At 42.8% G+C, this 23,391-nt stretch overlaps 1 long non-coding RNA gene across 2 annotated transcripts; it reads left to right on the forward strand.

Annotated features, from left to right (window-relative positions):
* Positions 1 to 20,848, forward strand: LOC131277170 (uncharacterized). 2 transcript variants are annotated; one of them, XR_011647976.1, is made up of 3 exons: positions 1 to 1,011; positions 17,431 to 17,512; positions 20,058 to 20,848. It is a non-coding gene; the product is annotated as an uncharacterized lncRNA (long non-coding RNA). The 2 variants fall into 2 exon arrangements; XR_009184334.2 differs by having other exon boundaries at positions 74 to 991.
* Positions 20,849 to 23,391: the final 2,543 nt, after the last annotated feature.

Consider the following 23,391-nt stretch of genomic DNA (forward strand, 5'->3'; position numbering starts at 1 on the left):
GGGGATGGGGACAAGTTCGTAGAGAAGGGTGACACCTACTGGAGTTACTAATATCTTCTCTAACAACAGGAGGAAACCTCTCTCCGGGCTCTTTTGGATACTAATATTTCCTCCATTCTCGGAGTCCTCCCTTTCCTCCCCTCCCAACCCCCAACTCCTTCGGCCCCATTTTAACACAGCATAAACAGAGCCCCGAATTCCTTTGGGGGCCGTGGTAAGCAGCTTCTAAGGTCGATCCCAGCGATGTCTCCTGGAATCCACGCCCTTGTGTAAACCCCCTTCGCTTGAGTGCGGGCTGCACCTAACGACTTGCTTCTAGGGAAGAGAATCTGCCAAAAGTGATGGATGGGCTGTTACTTCTCCGATTAGCCCTACAAAGACCGTGACTCCTGCCGGCGATTGCTCAGTGTCTTTCCCTGGTGCCTGTCACGTTGCGAGCTAACACGGGGATAGGTCTACATGGCGAGGAATTCACAGTGGCCTCCGGCCAGCAGTCAGGGAGGAACTGAGGCCCTCAGCCCCAACAGCTTGTGAGAAGCGGAATCCTGCCAACAATCATGTGAGCAAGCTTGGAAGCGGATCCTTCCCCAGCGCAGCCTCGAGAGGATCACAGTCCCAGCTGACACCTTGAGGCTGCCCGTGCGAGACCTGGAGCCAAAGGCCCCGCTAAGCTGCGCCCCGAGTTCTGACCCACAGAAATGGTCAGAAACGGAGTGTTGGTGTTTGAAGCCATTAAGTTTTGCAGAAATGGAAAACTAAATTCAGGGGCCAGGGCTAACTCACAAATTTTGCCTGGTTTCAAAAAGCTCCACAAGTTTTCCTGTTTGAATTTGGCTGAACAGGCCTTGGTGCAGACTTTCTACAGAGTCTGCCTGTTCAGCCTGTGAGACCTTACATCTCCAGAGGAGTTCTCCTGGAAGCTTCTGGAGCCACTTGGTCTGTAGTCCTGAACAAAGGATGTCACAAAAGGCAGGTCTTTGTTGCATACCAGGTGAGCGAGCATGTTGAAAGGTAAGTATCCTTCTAGTTTACCATGTGCTATTTTTCCTAAATAATTTTCAGTTATAAGAATAAAACAAAGACGCTCTCCTTGTGAAAACAAATACCTTACAGTTAAAGACAGAGCCTTCTTGGGAGAGTACCCTACCCAGGTCCTCCTTCTCCCCACCTCTCCCAGCACTCGAACCTGTTAGGAGTTTGCAGTAAATGTTCCAGACCTTAAAAAAATTATATAAACAGATACACGTTTGTTTTTATGAAAATGACACTCTCCTGCGATATTGTTGACTTTTTTCACTCCTGGCTTTTTTCACTCAGTTACCTCATCCAGTTTTGAGATCTCTGTTGGTACATATGGAGCAAGTCCCTTCTTAGCTATTAAATGAAAAGACCCTGGTTTGCTTATCCACTTTCCCATTGATAGCCTTTAGGTTGTTTCCAGATTTTCCTTATTAGAAACAAGGCTGTAGAGAGCATTCCCCTACCCGGCTAAACCAGAGTGCGTTTCCTAGGGCAGACATCTAAGAGAGGAGATGCTGGGTCCCATAATATGCCCATATTTTTTATCCTCCCCCCCCCCCCTTGGGGCTTGCTTGCTGTCTGCTGTCTGTGTCCAATTGCTGTGCGTTCTTCTGTGCCTGTATTTATTTTTTAAATTTATTCCTCCCCGCCCCCCCTTGAGGCTTGCTTGTTGTCTGCTCTCCGTGTCCATTCGCTGCGTGCTCTTCTGGGTGTTTGCTTGTCTCCCTTTTGGTTGCGTCACCTTGCTGAGTCGGCTCTCTGTGGTGCTTGTGGGCTGGGTGGCCCTCCGTGGCGCCTGGGTCAGCGGCTCTCTGCAGCGTGCGGGTGAGCCTGCCTTCACCAGGAGGCCCCGGGACGCGAACCCAGGGCCTCCCATATGCTAGACGGGAACCTAACTGAGCCACAGCCGCTTCTCCCCATTTTTTAATCTTAGAGACACTGCCAGATTGCTCGCCAAAGTGACAGTACCAATTTATACTTCCTTCAGTAAGAAAATACCTGTTTGCCCAAGACCTTGTCCAAACGTCATATTTTCCGGTCTGGTAGGTGACTGATTACATCGCCTTGTCTTAGTTTGCATTCCCTTGGTTGCTAGTGAGGTTGAAAATCTTTTCATATATTTATTGGAAGAGTCTCTCCTTTTGTTTGTAGGGTTCCTACGAGAGCAGCTTTTTTGGGGAGGTAGGGGGATGGGTTTGAGCTTGGGTGCCAGCGACTCAGAGGAGCTGCATACCAGCTCTGAGAACCTCAGCTGTCCTTTGCTGACAGCACCGGGAGCGCGTGAGAAACTGAGGTCACGTGCAGCCTCTCCTTCTGGCTGAGAAGGAGCCGTCGGTTTCAGCCAGATCCTTGTAATCCAGGAGAGCCACTGGGGTCATCGGCCTCTTCACAATGCTGCCGGGTAAAGGCAAAAACAAGGGGATTACAATGGTGGCTTGACTAACTGACCTTTACTATCAATGAAAAATGAATTTCCCACCTCTTTGACTTCTTTCTCCTCAATAGAGATGAAGGTGGTTAAACTTGCTGTTTAGCCCATGTGTGACAGGATTGCAACGGAGTTAGAAGAGGAACAGATCTGATCCATAGATTCTTATCTTGGAGCTGGAGGCAGAAACTGGGGAAACGTTGGGGTGTCTGTCTCTGGAGAGTGTGAAGACGTTTCTTGCTGTATAGCGGACCAGTACATTATTTTACGCCACAGAATATTTGCAAGTGTGGGTGTGAGAAGCAGAGTTATATGAACCTCGAGCAACCAAAGGGATGCACTGTTTTGGGGGGAGCGGGGGGGGGGGCACACCACCCAACATTCATTCGTCCTTCTGAACAGTGTGCAGACTTCCTTCTGGGAAATTCCCTAGGTGTGTAGTCTTGGTGGAATGATAAATCGAGGCTCTGGCAGTACTACAGATGCTTAACAGGCCCCTGAAGGCTCCATCTGCCAGATTCTTCCCCCTAATCTCAGCAGTGGAGCCAAGGGCCAGCATGTGGCCGAAACTCCGTGAGGGTGACTCACTCTTCTGGAACTTTCAATCCTTTAATCCTAAATGGAGTGAAGCAAGTCTATTCACTCATTCTGGTGGCGGTGCTGGAAAAGATCCGCAAACAACTGCACTTACAGAGCCTCTCTGGAGCTCCCTGATTCTGTTCTGTTCCACTGGACGAATATACTTTTAATTCAATTTATTTAACCATTCTCTGTTGACTTCCGGGGCTATGTCAAATACTACTGCTATGAACATTCTTGCACGTCTCTTTTGGTCTCATGTTCATAACTTTCCCTTGGGCCTATACCTAGGGTTAAAATTGCTGGATCATAGTGGTAATAGAGATTACAACATGCGTCTTTGCCTGATCAAAGTCTAAGGTTAGCTGGGGTTTGGTTTTTTTCGCCTACTCCGCACGCAGGAGCTGTGTCTCCTCTGTGCCTCCACCCCAGCTCCTGCTGGATAGCCCCTGCCGTGGTCTAGTCCCTCTCACAGGGCTCTGGAGGCCGGGTGCTGGTAACACAACCTCTTCCTGTTCTCCTGCAGCCATAGGAGTGGTAGCAGCTTCCTGCCGGGTTGTGTGTGTGTGTGTGTGTGTGTGTGTTTTCTTCCATGGCTTTTTCTATCTCTTGAATTTCTTTTTTTAATTTAAAACTATTTATTGAAGTATATCATTCATACATGAACATACATAAACAGTAAGTGTAAAGGTGAAGTTGTGAACTTACAAAACAAGCGTGCATATCATCACACAGGGCTCCCATACAGCACCCCTCCACCAACACCTTGGCTTGTTGTGAAACTTTTGTAACAAACTATGAAAGAGCATCGTCAAAATATGACTACTAATTATAGCCCCCATCTTATATTTAGTGTATTTTCCCCAACTCTCCCTATTATTTTGTTCATAAACCATACAATTTATCTAAAGTGTACAATCAGTGGCATTTGGTGTAATCACAGAGATGTGCATTCATCACTTCAGTCAATATTAGAGCATTTTCATTACTCCAAAAAAAAAAAGGAAAAAAAAACAAAAAAGAAACTACTATCATACCCATATGTTGGAGCTACTAATTATATCCCATGATATGCTTTCACCATTTCTATTCATTTCCAAACAACTTTTTAACCTATTCTGCACAGATTAAACCTCAGCTTTCCGTTCTCTAACCACATTCTATTCTCTGGTGACGCATATTCTGCTATTAAACTCCATGAGTTTGCTCATTACATTTATTTCATAATAGCAAAATCATGCAATATTTGTCCTTTTGAGCCTGACTTGCTTCACTCAATATGATGCCCTCCAGGTTCACGCATATTTTTCATATGCTTCACGACTTCATTTCTTCTTACAGCTGAATGATATTCCATCATGTGTATATACCACAATGTGTTCCTCCATTCATCAGGTTGATGGATACCGGGGTTGTTTTCATCTTTTGGCAATTGTGAATAATGCCGCTATGAACATTGATGTGCAAGTATCTGTTCGTGTCACTGCTCTCAGATCTTCTGGGTATATACCCAGTAGTGGTATTGCAGGATCATGTGGGAAATCTATATTCAACTTCCTTAGGAACAGCCAAACAGAATTCCATAGTGGCTGTACCATTCTACATTCTCACCATCAGTGAACTAGTGTTCCTATCTCTCCACATCCTCTCCAACACATGTAATGTTCTGTTTTTTAAATAGTGGCCATTCTAGTAGGTGCAAAATGATATCTCATTGTAGTTTTGATTTCCATGTCCCTAATAGCCAGTTATATTGAGCATTTTGTCATTGTTTTTCACCATTTGTATTTCTTCTTTAGAAAAATGTCTATTCAGGGTCTTTTGCCCATTTTTAAATCAGATCATTTGTCTTTTTATTGATGAGTCATAGGATCTCTTTATACATCATGGATATTAGACCCTTGTTGGATGTGTGATTTCCAAATATTGTCTCCCATTGAGTAGGCTGCCTTTTTACCCTCTTCACAAAGTCTTTTGAGGGGCAGAAGTGTTTCGTTTTGAGGAGGTCCCATCTATCTATTTTTTCTTTTTTTGCTCCTGCTTTGGGTGTAAGGTTTAAGAGACCCCCACCTGCTACAAGTTCTTGCAGATGTTTCCCTACATCATCTTCTGGGAGTTTTATGGTCCTGGCTTTTATGTTTAGGTCTTTAATCCATTTTGAGTTGATTCTTGTATAGGGAGTGAGATAGGGGTCCTTTTTCATTCTTTTGGTTATGGATCTTCAGTACTCCCAGCACTATTTGTTGAAGAAACTGTTCTGTCCCAGAAAAGTGGACTTGGTAGGCATATTAAAAAATCAGTTGACCATAGATTATGAGGGTCTATTTTTGAACTCTTAATTCAATTCCATTGATCAATGTGTATATCTTTATGCCAATACCATGTTGGTTGTTAAAAAAAGATTTATTTAATTATTTATTTCTCTCCCCTTGCTCCCCCCCACCCCAGTTGTCTGTTCTCTGTGCCTATTTGCTGTCTTCTTTGTCCGCTTCTGTTGTTGTCAGTGGCACGGGAATCGGTGTTTCTTTTTTCGTTGCATCATCTTGCTGTGTCAGCCCTCCGTGTGTGCGGCACCATTCCTGGGCAGGCTGCACTTTTCTTTCATGCTGGGCGGCTCTCCTTATGGGGCGCACTCCTTGTGTGTGGGGCTCCCCTACACGGGGGACACCCCTGTGTGGCACAGCACTCCTTGCGCGCATCAGCACTGCGCATGGGCCAGCTCCACACGGGTCAAGGAGGCCCGGGGCTTGAACCGCGGACCTCCCATGTGGTAGACAGATGCCCTAACCACTGGGCCAAGTCTGCTTCTTGACCATGCTGTTTTGACCACTGTAGCTTTATAATACACTTCAAGGTCAGGAAGTGTGAGTCCTACTTTGCTCTTCTCTTTTAGGATATTTTTGGTTATTTGGGTGCCTTTTCACTTCCAAATAAATTTGGTAATTGACTTTTCTATTTCTGTAAAGCAGGCTGTTGGAATTTTGATTGGGATTGCAATGAATCTATAATTCAGTTTGGGTAGAATTTACTTCTTCACAATGTTTAATCTTCCAATCCATGAATGTGCAATGTCCTTCCATTTGTTTAGGTCTTCTTTGATTTCTTTTAGCAGTGTTTTATAGTTTTCTGAGTACAGATCCTTTATATTCCTGGTTAAATTAATTTCTAAACATTTGAGTCTTTTTGTTGCTATTGTCAATGGAATTGTTTTTCTAGATTTCCTCCTCAGCCTGGTCATTACTAGTGTATAGAAACACTATTGATTCTTGCAGGTTAAACTTGTATCCTGCCACTTTGCTGAACTCATTTATTAGCTCTAATAGCTTTGTTGTAGATATTTCAGAATTCTCTTTATATAGGATGATGTTATCTGTGAATAGTGAGAGTTTTACTTCCTGTTTTCCAATTTGGATGCCTTTTATTTTTCACTTTTTATTTGGAAATAATCTCAAATGTGAAAGACAGTTGCAAAAATAATGCATAGCCCATACTGCAAACTCCAACACACCCCTCCACCCAAATACCTAGATCCACCAACTTTTTAACATTTTGCCATCTTTGCCCTCCATCCCTTCCTTCAAAGCTTCTTTCTCTTTCTACTTATCTCTCTCATCTTCTTTCTCCCTCTCTCTCTGGGTTCAAAACATTTGAGAGTAGGTCGTATATATCATGGTCCTTGAACATTCTATACTTCCATGTACATTTCCTGAGAACAAGAATATTCATGTATGTGACCACTTTAGGTACAATTATCAAGTTCAAGCAATTTAACATTGATATAAAGTTTACAGTGTATATTCCAGTTTTCTCATATGTCCCAATAATGTCCTTTTGGGCCTTTTCTCCTCCATTATTAGATCCAATCCAGAATCATAGATTACATTTACTTGTCATTATCTCTGTAGTTTGCTCTTTTTATTTTTTTCAATATTATGGAAACATATACAATATACATTTTCCCATCTCAGTTGCTCCCAAACCATTAGGTGGATTAATCACATTCACAGTGTTGCACTACTTTTACCACCATCCATTACCAGAACTCTCCCATCACACCCAAAACTCCACACCCATTATGCATTAACTCCCCATTCTCTCTCCCTACCACCCCAGTAACCTGTATTCTACTTTCCATCTCTATGAATTTCCATATTCTACTTATTTCACATAAGTGAGATAGTACAATATTTGTCTTTTTGTTCTGGCTTATTTCACTCAGCACGAAGCCTTCATGGTTCGTCTATGTCGTAGCATGTATTAGAAGTTCATTTCTTTTTTTTTAAAGATTTCTCCCCCCCCCCCCCCCGCGTTGTCTGCTCTCTGTGTCCATTAGCTATGCATTCTTCTGTGTCCATTTGCATTCTTGTCAGGCGGCACCGGGAATCTGTGTCTCTTTTTGTTGCGTCACCTTGCAGCGTCAGCTCTCCGTGTGTGTGGCGCCACTCCTGGGCAGGCTGCACTTTTCACGTGGGGCGACTCTCCTTGCGGGGTGCACTCCTTGCACATGGGGAACCCCTACACGAGGGGAACCCCTGCATGGCATGGCACTCCTTGTGCGCAGCAGCACTGTGTGTGGGCCAGCTCACCACATGAGCCAGGAGGCCCTGGGTATGAAATCCTGGGCTTCCTATGTGGTAGGCAGATGCTCTGTCAGTTGAACCACATCGGCTTCCCAACTTCATTCCTTTTTTATGACTGAATAGTATTCCGTGGAATGTATATACCACATTTTGTTTATCCATTCATCTAGTGATGGATACTTGGGTTGCTTCCATCTGTAGGCTATTGTGACTAATGCTGCTATGAACATTGGTGTACAGTTATCTGTCCAAGTCCCTATTTTCAAATCTTTAGGGTAGATGCCTAGAAGTAGAATTGCTGGGTCATATGGTAATTCTATGTTTAACTCTCTGAAGAACCACTAAACTGTTTTCTACAGTGACTGTACCATTTTACATTCCCACCAGCAATGCATGAGGGTGCCTATTTTTCCATATTCTTGCCAGTACTTATTATTTTCTGCTTTTTAAAAAATAATAGCCATCCTAATAGGTATGAAGTGGTATCTCTTTGTAGTTTTGATTTGCATTTCCCTAATGGCTAATGATGTTGAGCATCACTTCATATAATCACTGGCCTTTGTAGATCTTCTTTGGAGAAATGTCCATTAAAATCCCTTGCCCATTTTTAATTGGGTTGTTTTTTGTTCTTGTTCTTGTTGCATATTACTCACATTTGAGTCCAAGTCTTACTTGGGTTATGCCTGATAGTCATGCATGAACCTGTAAGGGAAGCTGGGAAAACAAATTTTCTGGCTTCTGTCAGGGAGGTCAGACCAACATAGGAAGAGTGTTCCAAAGATGCTGGGAGGCCAGGAATCTTGACAAAATTTCCATGACTGTTGTTGTAAGCTTGTTGTAAACATAACTTATGATAATTGCACAATAGCACATGTGATAACTTTACCAAAACTTGCCAATTCTTTCCTTACATATTTAGATTATTTCTAGTTTTTTAAGACTTATTTTAACTAATGCTGTGATGTTATCATCATTTTTGAGCTGGAAATTTTATTTTAGAGATGTAATCCCAAGGAAAAAACTAGGAAAAAAATACCTCAGCTTATTGTATGTACAAAGATACTTATAACTTTATTATTTACAACTACTGAGAACTGGAAATAGAGAAAACATATAAGACCATGGGATGACTGAGTAATCTGTGATATGATAACAAACTTCTAAGATTGCTCAGGATGATATTAATTCCAAATATTAGGTCATTTCTCCATCTGCTGATTTATGCTTAGTCAGACCATATGTCCAGATTTTTACCTTGAAAAATATGGTCACTGTGACCATGTGATTTTATTTTGAAATATGGTCACTGTGACCATATAATTTTATTTTGATGAAATGTTAAATATTACAACAAAAACAATGAATATATATTCTCTTGAGCTAATACATGGAAAGTGGGTACAAAATGTTTTATGAAAAAAATTGAAAGTATAAAGATATTCATTCATCCAGGTAAAATTAGTGTTTGCATGCTGTGAAGAATAAGAGATTTTCTTTTTACTTTTAGTTTATAAAGTTGTCTAAATATAGAAAAATTAAAGGAAATTCCTCTGGTGTTTATGTTAACCTCATAGAATCCGAAGAGCTTGCCCAATAGGTGGCAGTACTAGATAAGAGCAGATGGAAACTTTTCCCAGGTTGCCTTCATGTTTCTCACACTTTGGTGTACATCAGAATGGCCTTGTTAAGGCACAACTTTCTGGGGCCCACCCTCAGAGTTTCTGGTTTAGTAGATCTGGGATAGGGCCCGAGAATTTGCATTTCTAACAATTTCATAGGTGATGCTGATGCTGCCAGACCCACACTTGAGAACCACTGCATCGTTGCACAAGTTGTTGCTTGGAGAAGTGTTAGAATAGGATATCTTTCTCTCCCTCATAGCATTCCCCCACCCCCATTGCCATTTTCACTTCTGTTAACAGAGGAGCAGGGCCTACCACCCAGAGACACAGGGGCCTTGTGAACAAAGGTTTCTTCCCAACCTACTTGACTCTCTATATCCCATCTTCCATTTGAAGGGAGCAAATGGGCAAGCTAGACAGAACACTCTTCATCTATTGCTTTCTGGAGGCACTACCAGACCTGACGATGGGCTCCAACTCTGGCTTCCCATGGTGAAATTCTGGTATCTCTAGACCCTACCTGACTTACCCTTTGTCCATTCAGGGCTACTTCCTGTTTTACTGCAGACACCTCAAGATCCTATGTGCTCTTCCTTTCCCTCCCATCTGTGAATACTGATCTTACTGTGAAGTCAGCTTACTCCAGGTCTTTGTATGTCTTGTGTCCTAACTACTGAATAAAGAGCTTGCCCCCAACTCATAGAAATTCAAGCAAAATTAAACAGTGAATATTTTTAAACTGTCTCCTCAAACTTTCAATATCTCTTCCCCTACCTTCACTCTCTCAGCTGACGACTTTGCTTCCTACTTCAGTAAGAAAACGGAAGTAATTACGCGAGAACTTCTACAAGTTCCAGGCACCACAGCTACCCTCCAACCTGTATCTGGACCCATGTACTCTACGTCCTGTCCAAGAGCATGGGTAACTTGTTTATGTTCCTGGCCAAGAACAGTCCATCCACCTGTGCACTAGATTCCATCCTCTCTCAAGAACATGGCTGTGACAATTCGCCTCTCTCGACTGCATCACCGTTTTTTTCTCTACTTACTGGATCATCCACATCAGCATACAAATGTGCTGTTTATTTCTACCATCTTAAATAATAATATTTATAAAAGAGTTGCTTCTACTAACTCCCCAACTTCTCTGCTCCTAGTCTCCCATGTACGTACTCTATTAGGTTTGGTTCCCACCTCTTTAATGAAACTGCCTTAAGTCACAAATGACCCCCACCTTGCTAAGTCCAGTGGTCACTTTTCAGTCCTTAGGGGCAGCATTTGGCACATTGGTTACTTTCTCCTTGAAATACTTTCTTCCTTGGCTCCCACAATACCTCACTCACCTCTTTTGTCTTCTCTTTTTGGTCATTCTTTCTCATCTTGTTTGTTGGCTCCTCCTCATCTTCCCAACCTCCAAGTGTTGAAGCTTAGTCCTTAGACTTCTTTTGTATATACTCTCAATTTCTAGGTGACCCTATTTAATGTCTCATGGCTTTAAATACCGTCTTTATCTGATAACTCCCCAATTTATCTCTCCAGCCTGTACATATCTCCGAAACGCCATACCTGTACATCCACCTGCCCACTTGACATCTCCTCTTGGGCGCCTATCAGGCACCCCGGCTTAACCATTCCAAATAGTCTTGATGTGCACCCTTCCCAGTGCTACTCCTGAAAGTTAAGGGCAGCCCCACTGGCTTAGGCAAAACACCTTGGTGTTATACTTGATTCCTTTCTCTCACCATCCACATCTAGTCTGTCAGGAAATCCTATGGGCTCCATCTTCCAACTATATACAGTTTAACCACTTCTCACTCACCCTTCTCCCTAACCCTGGTGGCTACAGCAATAATCTAAACCATCCTCATCTCTCACTTGGATCATTGCAATGGCCTCCCAGCTGGTCCCTTTGCTTTTGGCCACACCTACCTACAGGCTGTTCTCAGCACAGCGGCCACTGATCATGTTAAAACATAAGTTAGATCATGTCACTCCTTTGTTCAAACCTTCCCCTTCATCTTACCCAGAATAACACCCAAAGTCCTTATTAAGACCTACAAGGCCCCATGGGGAGTGTCCCCTGGAATTCTGATGTCTTCTCCATGACTCTCCTCCTTGTTCATTCTGCTCAAGCAACTTGCTGGCACACTCCCACCTCAAGGCCTTTGCACTTGCTCCTCACTCTACCTGGATTGCTGTTTCTCAGATATTTACACGGCTCACTCTCTTACTTTCTGCAGGTTTTTTTCCCCCAAAGCCACCTTCTCAGTGAGGCCTTCTCTGGTAACCTTATTTAGAATTTCGATATCCATTCCCCAATATTTCATATCCCCTTCCCTGATTTTTCTTCTTAGCACATATCACTATTTAAAGTACCATATATTAAAAGACAAATGAGTTTATATGGCTATGAGTCTTCAAAAAAGCGCCGGGAGGTCATCAGAGGGGTAATGCTTACGCACGCCTCAGCAGGGTCCCAGAGACAGCCAAAGTAGATAGAAGCCCAGGCACTGGTTCTCCTGAGGGCTACAGAGACCCACAGGTTCTACAGTCATGGCAGATGGCTCTGGAGTTCAGTGCCATGTCAGTTGGCCCTACTTCGGAGTTTGTGTTCCTGAGTGTGATGGAGTTGGACTCAGATATGACCTTGCTACACATGCCTCTTCTGTCACTTTTACCGGACCTGTGGTTGGAACTGGGGTTGGTGTATACTCAGGAGACCTGAATCTCTGGACTGTCCATGTGACATCCAGGCCCTGAGCCTTGGCAGACTTGCAACTCCTACCGTCTGGTTTATTGGACTTACCCTGGCCAGCTAACATGGAGGTGAAGAAGGTCAACCACCACACCAGGGAGCCAAGAGTGCCTACAACTGCAAGCAGGAGAATTGCATCCAGAATCCATGTGGAATCTAAGCCCCCCCTTGATATAGAGGGGGAGTGGACATCACCATCCCAGGGTCCACAGGCTGGAGGAATAGAGTATAGATTAGAGTGGACTTACTGATATTCTAATATAGAACTATTGTGATTAGTAATGGAAGAAATTGTAGCATTGATGTGGAGAAAGTGGCTACGGTAGCTGCTGAGGGTAGGGAGAAGGAAGAAGAGATATGATGTGGGGGCATTTTCAGGACTTGAAGTTGTCCTGGGTGGTACTGCGGGGACAGATGCTGGACAATGTGTGTCCTGCCATGGCCCACTGGGTGGACTGGAGGAGAGTGTAAACTACAATGTAAACCACTATCCATGTGGTGCAGCAGTACTCCAAAACGTATTCACCAAATGCAATGATTGTGCCATGATGATGAAAAAAGTTGTTGATGTGGGAGGAGTGGGGGGGTGGGGGGTATATGGGGACCTCATATTTTTTGAATTAACATTAAAAAAAAGAAAGAAAAAATTTTTAAATAAAATAAAGCACCATGTATTTTACTCATTTATCTTGTCCGTAAACCACTAAAATGTAAGCTAGTAGGAAATTAATCTCCTTAGGGAGTCTGGAGGATCAAGGGTATATAATGAAAATAGCAGTTACATTTCATCCTGTGTCAAATATATAGTAGGTGCTAATAAATATTTGTTAAACCAATGAATGAATACACGAAGAAATCAGTGTATGATTGGTTGGCTGAATGAGTGGATGGAGGTGGCCCCGTGAAATGATGTCCACCTAAGCCTGTAAAGCTCTTGACAATTTGAATCATGCATGAGAAAATTCCCAATACCATTGCTGGCCTAAGATGATTTGCTGCCAGTGAATAAAGCATGGCATGACCTTTGGTGATACTGATGGCTCAGCTGAGTCTCAGAATATTTCCTTTTTGAAGGCACACCTTGAAGAGGCAAGGAAATGGTCCCAGAAAAACACTTGTCAAACCATCATTTCCTCTTTTGGGAGCCAAATTTTAAAATCTGCTTTTTGTGCACTTTGAACTCAACCAAGGGGAATGAGACAAGCACATCATATTTGTAGACTAGACACCATGCCTCCAGCAGGGCGATTGTAATCCTAAACTTGTAACAACAACTGGCTTTCCTGAGACCACACACCAATAAGTGACAGAGAGGATTGAACCAAGGTAGCCCCAGGGCCTCTGCTCTTAACCAGGACTCCACAGGAAGAAGGTGTCAACTGTGTGTCACTGACTGAGGAAACAGGTCTGTCAGGATGGGCAGAGGGGCTGAGGATTTTTTTTCAGGTACCAGGGCCAGAGATTGAACCCAAGACCTTTTATGTGGGAAGCCAGCACTCAACCACTGAGTGAGCCACATCTGCTTCCCTGAGTTGGTTTTTCTGTTTGTTTGCTTGTTGCTTAGTTTTTATTTTTTAGGAGGCACCAGGGTCTGAACCCTGGACCTCCCATGTGGGAAGCAGGCGCTCAACTGCTCGAACCACATCTGCTCCCCAAGGGCTGAGGATCTTGATTTTTTTTTTTTTTCATGAGGAGTTGATCCCAGAATAGTCACTTTGCCAATTAGGCAATTAACAAGTATTTGCCGAGAACCCACTATGTGCCTGAGAGAAAGGAATGGGCATTTATTCGGAGCATTTCTTATGAGGACCACATGAAACAATGCTTGAGAAAACACTTCATAAATTCAAAGCTCTTTACAGTTTTTAGAGCTTCTTATTGTCATTGTAACCAGCCTGCACTGCTTTACAAACCTCAGGGTTAAAGCACATCATGTCTCTTCTATTTTTCCACGTTAAATTACAGTAGACCCAGGATCACAAATGCCAGGAGGGCAAGATCTCCAGTAGTAACCTCATGGGCTCCTCCATGCCTCTCCAGGTGGTCTGAGAACAGTCCACATGGAAGGTCCCAGCTGACTGCCCAGCGGGTGCTGGCGTTGCTGTGGTTGGTCCTCGCTGCCTCTCAGTGTCCCGTGGCACACTGGTCCTGCATGACTGCTCACCAGGGCTGCCGGTGTGGCTGCTGTGAAGTCTCCAGGCCCGGCTCCCATCCCAGGCCAGGGTATTGCATTCCTCCATAATTGCTCAACCCAGGGCACTTGATCCGTGGCGCACGGCCCTCCACAAGTCACAGTTCTTGGTGCACAGTCCTATCTGCCACACAGGTTGGTCCCCTCCAGTGCCCTAATGCCCCAGAAACACCCAGGTTGGCCCAGGCACTCCTGTCCCCTCTCTCATCCTGGGACTCTCAATGGCACCAGAGAACTCAGAGTTTATACCCCTAAAGAGAATGGCAGGGGACACCCCTTCTCATAACCTCTCTTAAGACTTTTAGCATGCTTATTTACACCATGTCAAAACAAAGCACGGTCATTCACAGCACACATCCTCCCCCTCCCTTTTGCCAGAATTATTTTCCCTGAGGTGCTTAAGGTGACCAGATGAAGAAGTCCAAAACCTAAGTTTATCCTCTGACAGGATTTGTATATGTATATGTACATATATATTTTTTATCTTTTTTTCTTAGCTCTTCTGTTTCTGCTTTCCTTTCATATTTTCTCTATCATTCTGTGCTCCCCCTCTGATTTTCCTGCTGTTTTTTAAAACTACGCCAAAAGTAGACATAACTAAGAGCCTGGTGTGAATTGGCTTCATGGGTTAACCCTTCTCCAAGAACAGTGAGGTTTTGGAATTTGGCTCCAAAGGGAAACTCAGTCTTTCCACAGGACTAAAGCATAGGCTTTAAGCATTCACATGACATACATTATTTTAATAACAGCTTTATTAAGATATAATCCACATACCATACACTAAAGTGTACCATTCAATGGTTTTTAGTATACGCAGAGTTGTGCAACCATTTCTACAGTTGACTTTAGAATATTTTCATCCCCTCAAAAAAAATACCCTAGATACTTTAGCTATCACTCTTTCTATTCTCCCATCCTCCCCAGGTAAAAGCAGCTATTAATATACTTTCCATCTCTATGAATTTGCTTATTCCAGAAATTTCTTATAAATGGATTCATATAATATGTGGTCTTTTGCACCTGGCTTCTTTCACTTAGCAGCATGATTTCAAGGTTTACCCATGTTGTCGCATTATCAGAACTTCATTCCTTTTTCTGGCTGAATAATATTCCATTGTATGTATAGACCACACTTTGTTTCTCCATCCTTCAGTTGCTGGACATTTGGATTGTTTACACCTTTTGGCTGTTGCGAATAACGCTGCTACAAACATTTGTGTACAAGTTTTTGCGTGGACCTATGTTTTCATCACATGGCATACATTTTAGCCCTTTAAATGAAGAGCTTTCTAAAATGCACTCTGCTCAACCCTGTGTTCACAGAGTATGTAACAAGTTATTTATTCTTTCCTTCAAGATTTAGAGTCATTGTTCTGGGCTGTACGACAGCTGCTGTTCCTGCTCTCTCTTTGCTTTCCCTTTGCTGTCAGCAAATATCTCACAATTCTGGCTCCATACCTCTGCCTTTTGCAGCCCTCTTCCATCTAACTTCTTGTTATTGTCTGTGAAACTGGACAGCAAAACTTGTTAGAATTATGTATAAATAAAGCATTGACAAGTAGTTAGGTCAACAAATATTGAATGAATGAATGAATGAGTAAGTGATATGTTCTTTCATGGGTTCAAGTGCATGAGTGTTGTGACAGTAATTTCAGTGGCTCTGAGGCCTCTTTTGCCTATGCCAGGGATGGTCGTGTTCCAAGGAGCTGAGATTGCCAGGAGAATGGCTTTCAGAAAAGCGCAGCGTTGCAGTATTCATTGTTTTGCAAAAGGAAGAATTGTGAAAAAAAAATTGAAAAGGAAGTTTTGGACTGAGAGTCAGAGCCCAGAGTTCTATAGACCAGCCAACAGCTATCAGTATGACCTTGGCCGATCAACCCCCTCTCTGGGCCTCAGTTTCCTAGTTTTTAGTGGTTCTTTACTTCTGGTTCGCAAATTCCTTTGAAAATCTGATGAAAAACATGAGCTCTCCTCAGTAATGCACACCTACATGAATACAGAAAAATTTGCATATTCATGGTCTCTCCATAACCCACCCCTAGACCCCAAAATGAAGACCCTAATGCCATGTCCCTGATAATCACCGTGGTCCTGTCTGATTTTGAGTGATGAATGTTTCAGAAATTATAATGTCTGGTTTGGGGAAAATTTGGAGGCTATAGAATCGTTCCCAGGGCTCTTAAATTGTGCATCCTCAAGAACTGATTCAGAAACCCCATAATAACTGTAATATTTTAAGTTTAAAATATGGAATATGTTGCTCTGCTATGAACCCAATTACAATGGTTGGTATTATGTAATGGTTTACATAATAAAAGGAAGTGTGCAGCCTATTTTAAAATGGAAATTCTATAATAAATTACTTAAAAATTCCAAGGATTAATTTACTTTTTAAAATAAAATTTTAAGTATGCCATGCATACACGAGCATCCATAAACAATAAGTGTATAGTAAAAAGTTGTAAACTTAAAAAACAAACATGCATATCATCAAACAGGGCTCCAATACATCACCCCACCAGCAACAACTTGCATTGTTGTGAGACATTTGTTACAAACTATGAAAGAGCATCATCAAAATTACTACTAGCTATAGCCCAGATCTTATATTTGGTGTATTTTCACCAACCAACCTGATTATTAACACCATGTATTAGTATTATGTCCTTGTTATAGTTCATGAGAGAATGTTCTCATATTTGTTCTATTAACCACAGTCCATCTTCCAGCACTGGATTCCCTGTGTTATACCGTCCCATACTTTGTACAAGTATTAATTTACTTTTAAGGGGATATGTTTCAGATCTAAGACACGGGAGCAAGAGACTTTGAAGATGACTGAGCGGGCACTCAGTCTCACAGGCTTTTTTGTTCCTCTTCCATCTCTCCCAACCCCACCAAACCCTACTCTTACTTTCTTCAATGCTCCTAACTTAACCCAAACCCATGTACAAACTTCTTTCCAGGTTCACAGATTTAATACTGCTTGAGATTTTATGATGCCCCCACCTATTAGGCCCCCCGATGCTGCCACACCAGATTGGCAAGCCAATCGATTTGGGCAAACCAATCAAGTGTGACCAATGGCATCACTCGGGTAGACCTGGCCTGGACTCCCGTGACATTTTCAGCTCTGGGGACAGCGCTCTTTGAGAGCTAGCAAGAGTAATTGCCAAGGGCTGCCAAGAAAATCTCTGACTTCTTTAAGGAAGAGTAAAGAAAGGTACTAGATAAATCTACCATTTATGTTTCAGAACTCAAACCAGACAATGGAATCCACAGCTACTCTCTTGAGACCATGGGAGTGAAGACAAGAAATCCCATGACAGCAGAAACGTAAGTGCCACAGACTGGAGCAATTCCACAGGACCTGGCATTAGTCAGGGCAGCATCAGAAGGGGAAGATGTGGAGTTCAACAGAAATGCACATGGCATCCACTGGGAGCCACATGACTTCATCACAGCTAATGTCAATGCAATGAATATAAAAGGAATTAGCGATTCATCATTTAGTTACTTTTTTCCCTTCCCCCAACACCTTTTCTTCAGCTTTAACAAACTGGTCTGGAGCCAACTGCGACATCAGTTTAGTAATGACTTTAAGCACCATTTACGCTGCTATCATGGCAATTTAAATTGTCACTTTCTATTAAAAGGTCTACCTCAGAATGGTTTTAAGTGAAAGCGTTCCACACTGACAGTGCAATTAAACAAGAAAAAAAATCTTTTCTTGGGATGTCAGTGCAAACGCATTTTAAATAGTGGTTCAGCAGCGCCTGGCTAATTTAAACTACAGTATTGCTTTCTATTAAAGAATAGAAACTGATTTGGGCTTTTTTCCCCTCCCTGTACTGTGTGACAGTTTGAATTGGCACCGTGTCCCAGTCAAAGCCCTGATGCGCCAGTGGGGTCCCTGAACCTAAAGTGTACCCCTCCCAAGGCAGGCATTAAACAGAAATAATTTACCCGTGTGATAGGGAAGCATCACCTTTCACAGCATTTGCTTTTAAAATTGCCCTTTTCTGATCCGGCATGCCTTTTTCAAACTGTGGTCTCACTTGCTTATCACAGAAAGAATCGCGAGTTATGGGGCAACTGCTTTATCAAGATGACAAGTTCCTGATTCAAAAATGGACAATCAACTCTAGAGAAAATTTAGCGTGCAAAATAATTCTGAGTAAAGGTGTACAATTCTTTCCCTTTCAGATTTCTAGGTTTAGATCACAAAGTGGTTTATGCATTTCCCCAACCTCTCCTCCAATTCAGTGAAGGAAAGACACTTCAAGCACTTTAGTTTTTGAATACATTTTAACACATAAACGATAACGGAGCACAAATGTTGAATGTACCAGTACAAAATAACACGTTTTATCCACCTCCTTTGTCTTCTGGACTCCTATAGCCCCAATAGTCCATAATTCCCAGGCATTTGGCTCAGAAAGATTCCAGCCATCAGAGAGAATAACACAATTACATTCTTAGGTACCTTAAATTAGAAGTTGAAGAATATTTGAACAGCAGGAATGACTGGCATTTTATTTTAATAGTCTCGAAGCGTTTCCAGCCTCTCTGAGAGTACCTATGTCATGAGCAAAAGACTTTCTCTGAAGCACATTAGCCTTACCAGAACTAGATGAGGCATAACATTTAAGTTGCTTCTGTTATATTCTCAATTGATATAGTTATTGCTCCAAAGGACTCCGAGATAGCATCTTGAGAAAAGTGTCCCAATGATGGTTATAAAGATGCAATTTTTTATGTCTACACAATTACATTTCTAACTTTACCACATTCCACACTTGACTGTCATGAAAAAGATGATCGATGTAAACCCAGTCCTTTCGAGAATAATACACCAGCTTCTGGGATCGAATCTCATTTTTCCTTTACAAATTAGGCAAACTTTCTTTCAGTTCCTTTTTTTTTTTTTTTTTTTTTTACTAGTTGGGCCCTAGTTTCCTTCTGGAAACCATCTCTCCTCTCCTCTTTTCTTTTTTATTTATTTTTCTCCCCTTCCCCCCCCCCGGTTGTCTGTTCTCTGTGTCCATTTGCTGCATGTTCTTTTGTCCACTTCTGTTGTTGTCAGCGGCATGGGAATCTGTGTTTCTTTTTGTTGCGTCATCTTGTTGTGTCAGCTCTCCGTGTGTGCAGCGCCATTCCTGGGCAGGCTGCACTTTCTTTCATGCTGGGCAGCTCTCCTTATGGGGCGCGCTCCTTGCGCGTGGGGCTCCCCTACATGGGGGACACCCCTGCGTGGCACAACACTCCTTGTGCACATCAGCACTGCGCATGGCCAGCTCCACACGGGTCAAGGAGGCCCGGGGTTTGAACCGCGGACCTCCCGTGTGGTAGATGGACGCCCTAACCACTGGGCCATGTTCGCTTCCCACAATCTATTTTCTTAATTAAACCTCATTCAATTCTTAACAAGCAAGTACTATTAACATTCCCATTTTATGATAAAAATTAAATATTTTGTTGATGATCACATAGCTAGTAAAGAAGCAGAAACCAAGGTATGAATAGGATCATTAAGGTGCAAAACCAGAATACTAACCAATATATCATATTGTCTTTAAGGAAGTCATTTTCTTAAATATGCCTTTTGTTCTATTTGCATGACATTGTTCCATTAAAACCTAAAATCCTACACCTAAACTACCTATTTTTAAAATTCAAATATATCAATGGGCAATAAAGGAAGATTGATCATATAACAAAAGAATCTCTTGGTGGTTGAGTTGTTTGGTTTGACAAAAATGATTCAAAGGCAACGACTAAAAATATTTCATTAAACAATCTCTACTTATTATTTTCTTGATCTAATTCTCTTTCTGTGCCATGAAAGGACTTAACTTCTTTCTTTCTTTCTGTCCCTAAGGCTCAATACTTGGCAGCCTCCGGGAATGAAAAAATCAGCCCAAACCTGGGATCCTCTGGATATAAACTGATTGTCAGGGGTAAGAAAGAAAATATGCCCAGGTGGATGATAGGATGCACATGCGCCAGGAGAGAACTTGAATCCTCTAGTGGATACATATTTGGGGTATCTACTTAGCCAAAGCCAGCCAGTCCCTGTCACTAGGAATGGTCTCTCTAACCACTCCCTGCTACCCCACCCCATTTTTCAAGGTGAAAACCCTTGGAGGTGGTGTTTGTACATGTATTTCCATCTCACTGGTTATGGCTAATTGTTCAGGGCTTGATGCCTAACCCCAGCTAGGTTGACCAGAATCTCTTTCCCAGGAAATTTGGAGGTTCAGTTTACGAGGTTGAAGCCCCATCTGGGTTCTAAGAGACTGGAGATGTGAAAACTCAGCAGCTGCGAGTGGCAGGTGTACACAAAGCTGATCTGCAGAGAACAGAGGATGAAATAGTTGTGCAGAGAAAAGCAGACCTGAAAAACAGAGAGAGACACAGAGGGCATATTTCCCAGCTTCCCAACAACTTGTGTTTCCTGATTCCAATCCCTGTCTCCACTTCTTGCCTGCCAGTAGGTTCCATGAGGCAGATCAGCAGCCTTATAATGAATCCCTCTTGTTTTGGTTAAGTTAACGTATGCTGGTTTCTGTACTCACAAGCAGAGCTCTAATTGATACACGTTAAGAGAATGACTTCTGCAACAAATGTGTCAACAATAGCTAAAAGACATGTTAGACACATTAAGTAAAAGCTGACATTCCTTTTATCAAAAGCTATAATCAAAAGAAAAATAAATAAAAAAAATTTTTAAAAAGCTATAATCAATCTTTAACCATTCAGAGATGGGTTGTCTCAGATGTGTAGAATCCAGTCCGTTCCTTCTTTTGGTCTTCCTGTTCATTGATTCACTGATCCAGCAAATGGTTGCTGTGTCCCTACCACATGCCAGGTACTCTACTAGGTGCTGGGAACACAACAATGATTAAGACCAAGTCCTGGGAAGTGGATTTGGCTCAATGGATAGAGCATCCACCTACCACATGGGAGGTCCAAGGTTCAAACCCAGGGCCTCCTGACCCGTGTGCTGAAACTGGCCCAAGCGTAGTGCTGATGTGCGCAGGGAGTGCCGTGCCACGCAGGGGTGTTCCCACGTAGGGGAGCCCCACGCGCAAGGAGTGCACCTTGTAAGGAGAGCTGCCCCGCGCAAAAAAGTGCAGCCTGCCCAGGAATGGCGCCGCACACATGCAGAGCTGACACAAGATGACACAACAAAGAGAGACACAGATTCCTGGTGCCACTGACAAGAATACAAGTAGACACAGAAAAAACATACAGTGAGTGGACACAGAGAACAGACAACTGGGGGGGGGAGGGGAGAAAAATAAATAAAAATAAATCGTAAAAAAAAAAAAGACCAAGTCCTTATCTTACTGAAGCTCCAATTCCAGTGGGGGAGACAGGAAACCAACAAACCAACAGTTCAATTAAATAATTCTAGAATTAGATCACCACTAGAAAGGAAAGAAATGCTATGACAGAGATAACATGGTCAGGGAAGGCCTCTTTGAAGAGGGGCCTCTTAAACTAAGACCAGAAGAAAAAGAAGGAGCCAGCCAAGAAAGGAACCCAAGAAAGGGTGCTGCAGACCGAGGCCCTGAAGTAGGGGTGAGCCTGTCGCATTCCAGGAATGGGTGGACGACCAGCCTGACTGAAGTCAGCTGAGGGAGGGGGAGAAGGCCCAAGCCGTGACTGAGACACACGCCACCGCAGCCAAATCAGGCAGGTCCTCGTAGGCTGTGGCAAGGAGTTTGGATTTTACACGATTTGAAACGAGACAGCCTTAAGCAGAAAAAGTGCTTGGGCTGCTGGGTGTGGAATGGCTTGAATGGGACAAAAGCAGGAGAGAGAGGCTGCTGGAGTTCGGAGGCAATTGCACTAAGAATAAGAAGGCGGGAGGTGGTGATCTCTTAGAACGCAGAGGTGGCGGTGAGGGTGAGAAGTGGGTGAACGTGAGATATGTCTTGGAGGTTGAGCTGACTGAATGTGAGGGTGATGCAGAGGGATTCCATGTGAGGCATGAGGGAAAGGAAGGAATGCATGAGTCAGTATATATCCAGATGAACTAAAAACAGTGACGTGATCAGACATTTGCACATGGATGTTCGTGACAGTATTATTCACAATTGCCAAAAGATAGAAACAACCCAAGTGCCCATCAGCCAGCGAATGGATCAAACAAAATGTGATATATACATATGATGGAATGCTATACTGCTGTGAGAAGAAATGAAATTGGGACACTTAGAACATAGATGAACCTTGAGGACATTATGCTAAGTGAAATAATGAGACACAAAAGGAGAAATATTACATGGTCTCACTAATATGAACTAAATATGAAGAATAAACACATGGAGTTAAAGCCTAGACTATAGGTTACTAGGAGATAGGATGAGGGCTGAGAAGGGGTCCTGATGCTTAATGTATGTGGATCTTTCAATTACCTTGACTGTAAGAGTGTAGAAATGGATAGAGTTGACGGGAACACATTATAGTGAGCATAACTAACATGGCTAGTTTATAAATGGGGTTGAGGCTGAAAGGGGTTGTCTAGGGATGTAAATGAAAGAAAGCTAGAGAATAATTTAGGGACTAAATAACATAGTGAACCCAGAAGTAGATGAGGATTGTGGTTAATAATACAAATACAAGAATGTTCTTTTATGAGCTAGAACAAATGTACTTCACCATGATAAGGTGAGAAGAATATCGTGATGCATAGGAAAAATAATGTAACTATGGACTATAGTTAACAGCAATATTGTAATGTTGTTGTATCGATGCAAAAGAAGGACACTGGGGTCAATAAGAGCGGGGTATGGGGTTTTTTCCTTTTGGACTGAGGAGGATGTTTGGAGGCTTGCTGGGGTGAGGACTTGGTGGTGAGGGTGAGAGCCACTGAGTGTGCACTTTGGGTGGAGTGTGCAAGGGATGGGGCTGTGTAGCATGGTAGACCCTGTGGTGGAAGATGGACTGTGGTTGACAGTGCAAATATAAGAGTGTTCTCTAATGAACTATAACAAATGTACAATACTAGTACACGGTGTTGATGATAGGGGGTGTATGGGAGGAGTCTGCAAGGTGTGCGCTGTGGACCATGGTTGGTGGTGGTAGTCTGATCATGTTCTTTCATAATCTGTAACAAATGGTCCACAACAATGTAAAGTGTTGGTGGGGAGATGATGTATGGGAACTCTGCACATTATGCATGATTGTTTTGTAAGCTCACAACC

The sequence above is a fragment of the Dasypus novemcinctus genome, chromosome X (genome assembly GCF_030445035.2).
Source record: "Dasypus novemcinctus isolate mDasNov1 chromosome X, mDasNov1.1.hap2, whole genome shotgun sequence".
NCBI classification, from domain to species: domain Eukaryota; kingdom Metazoa; phylum Chordata; class Mammalia; order Cingulata; family Dasypodidae; genus Dasypus; species Dasypus novemcinctus.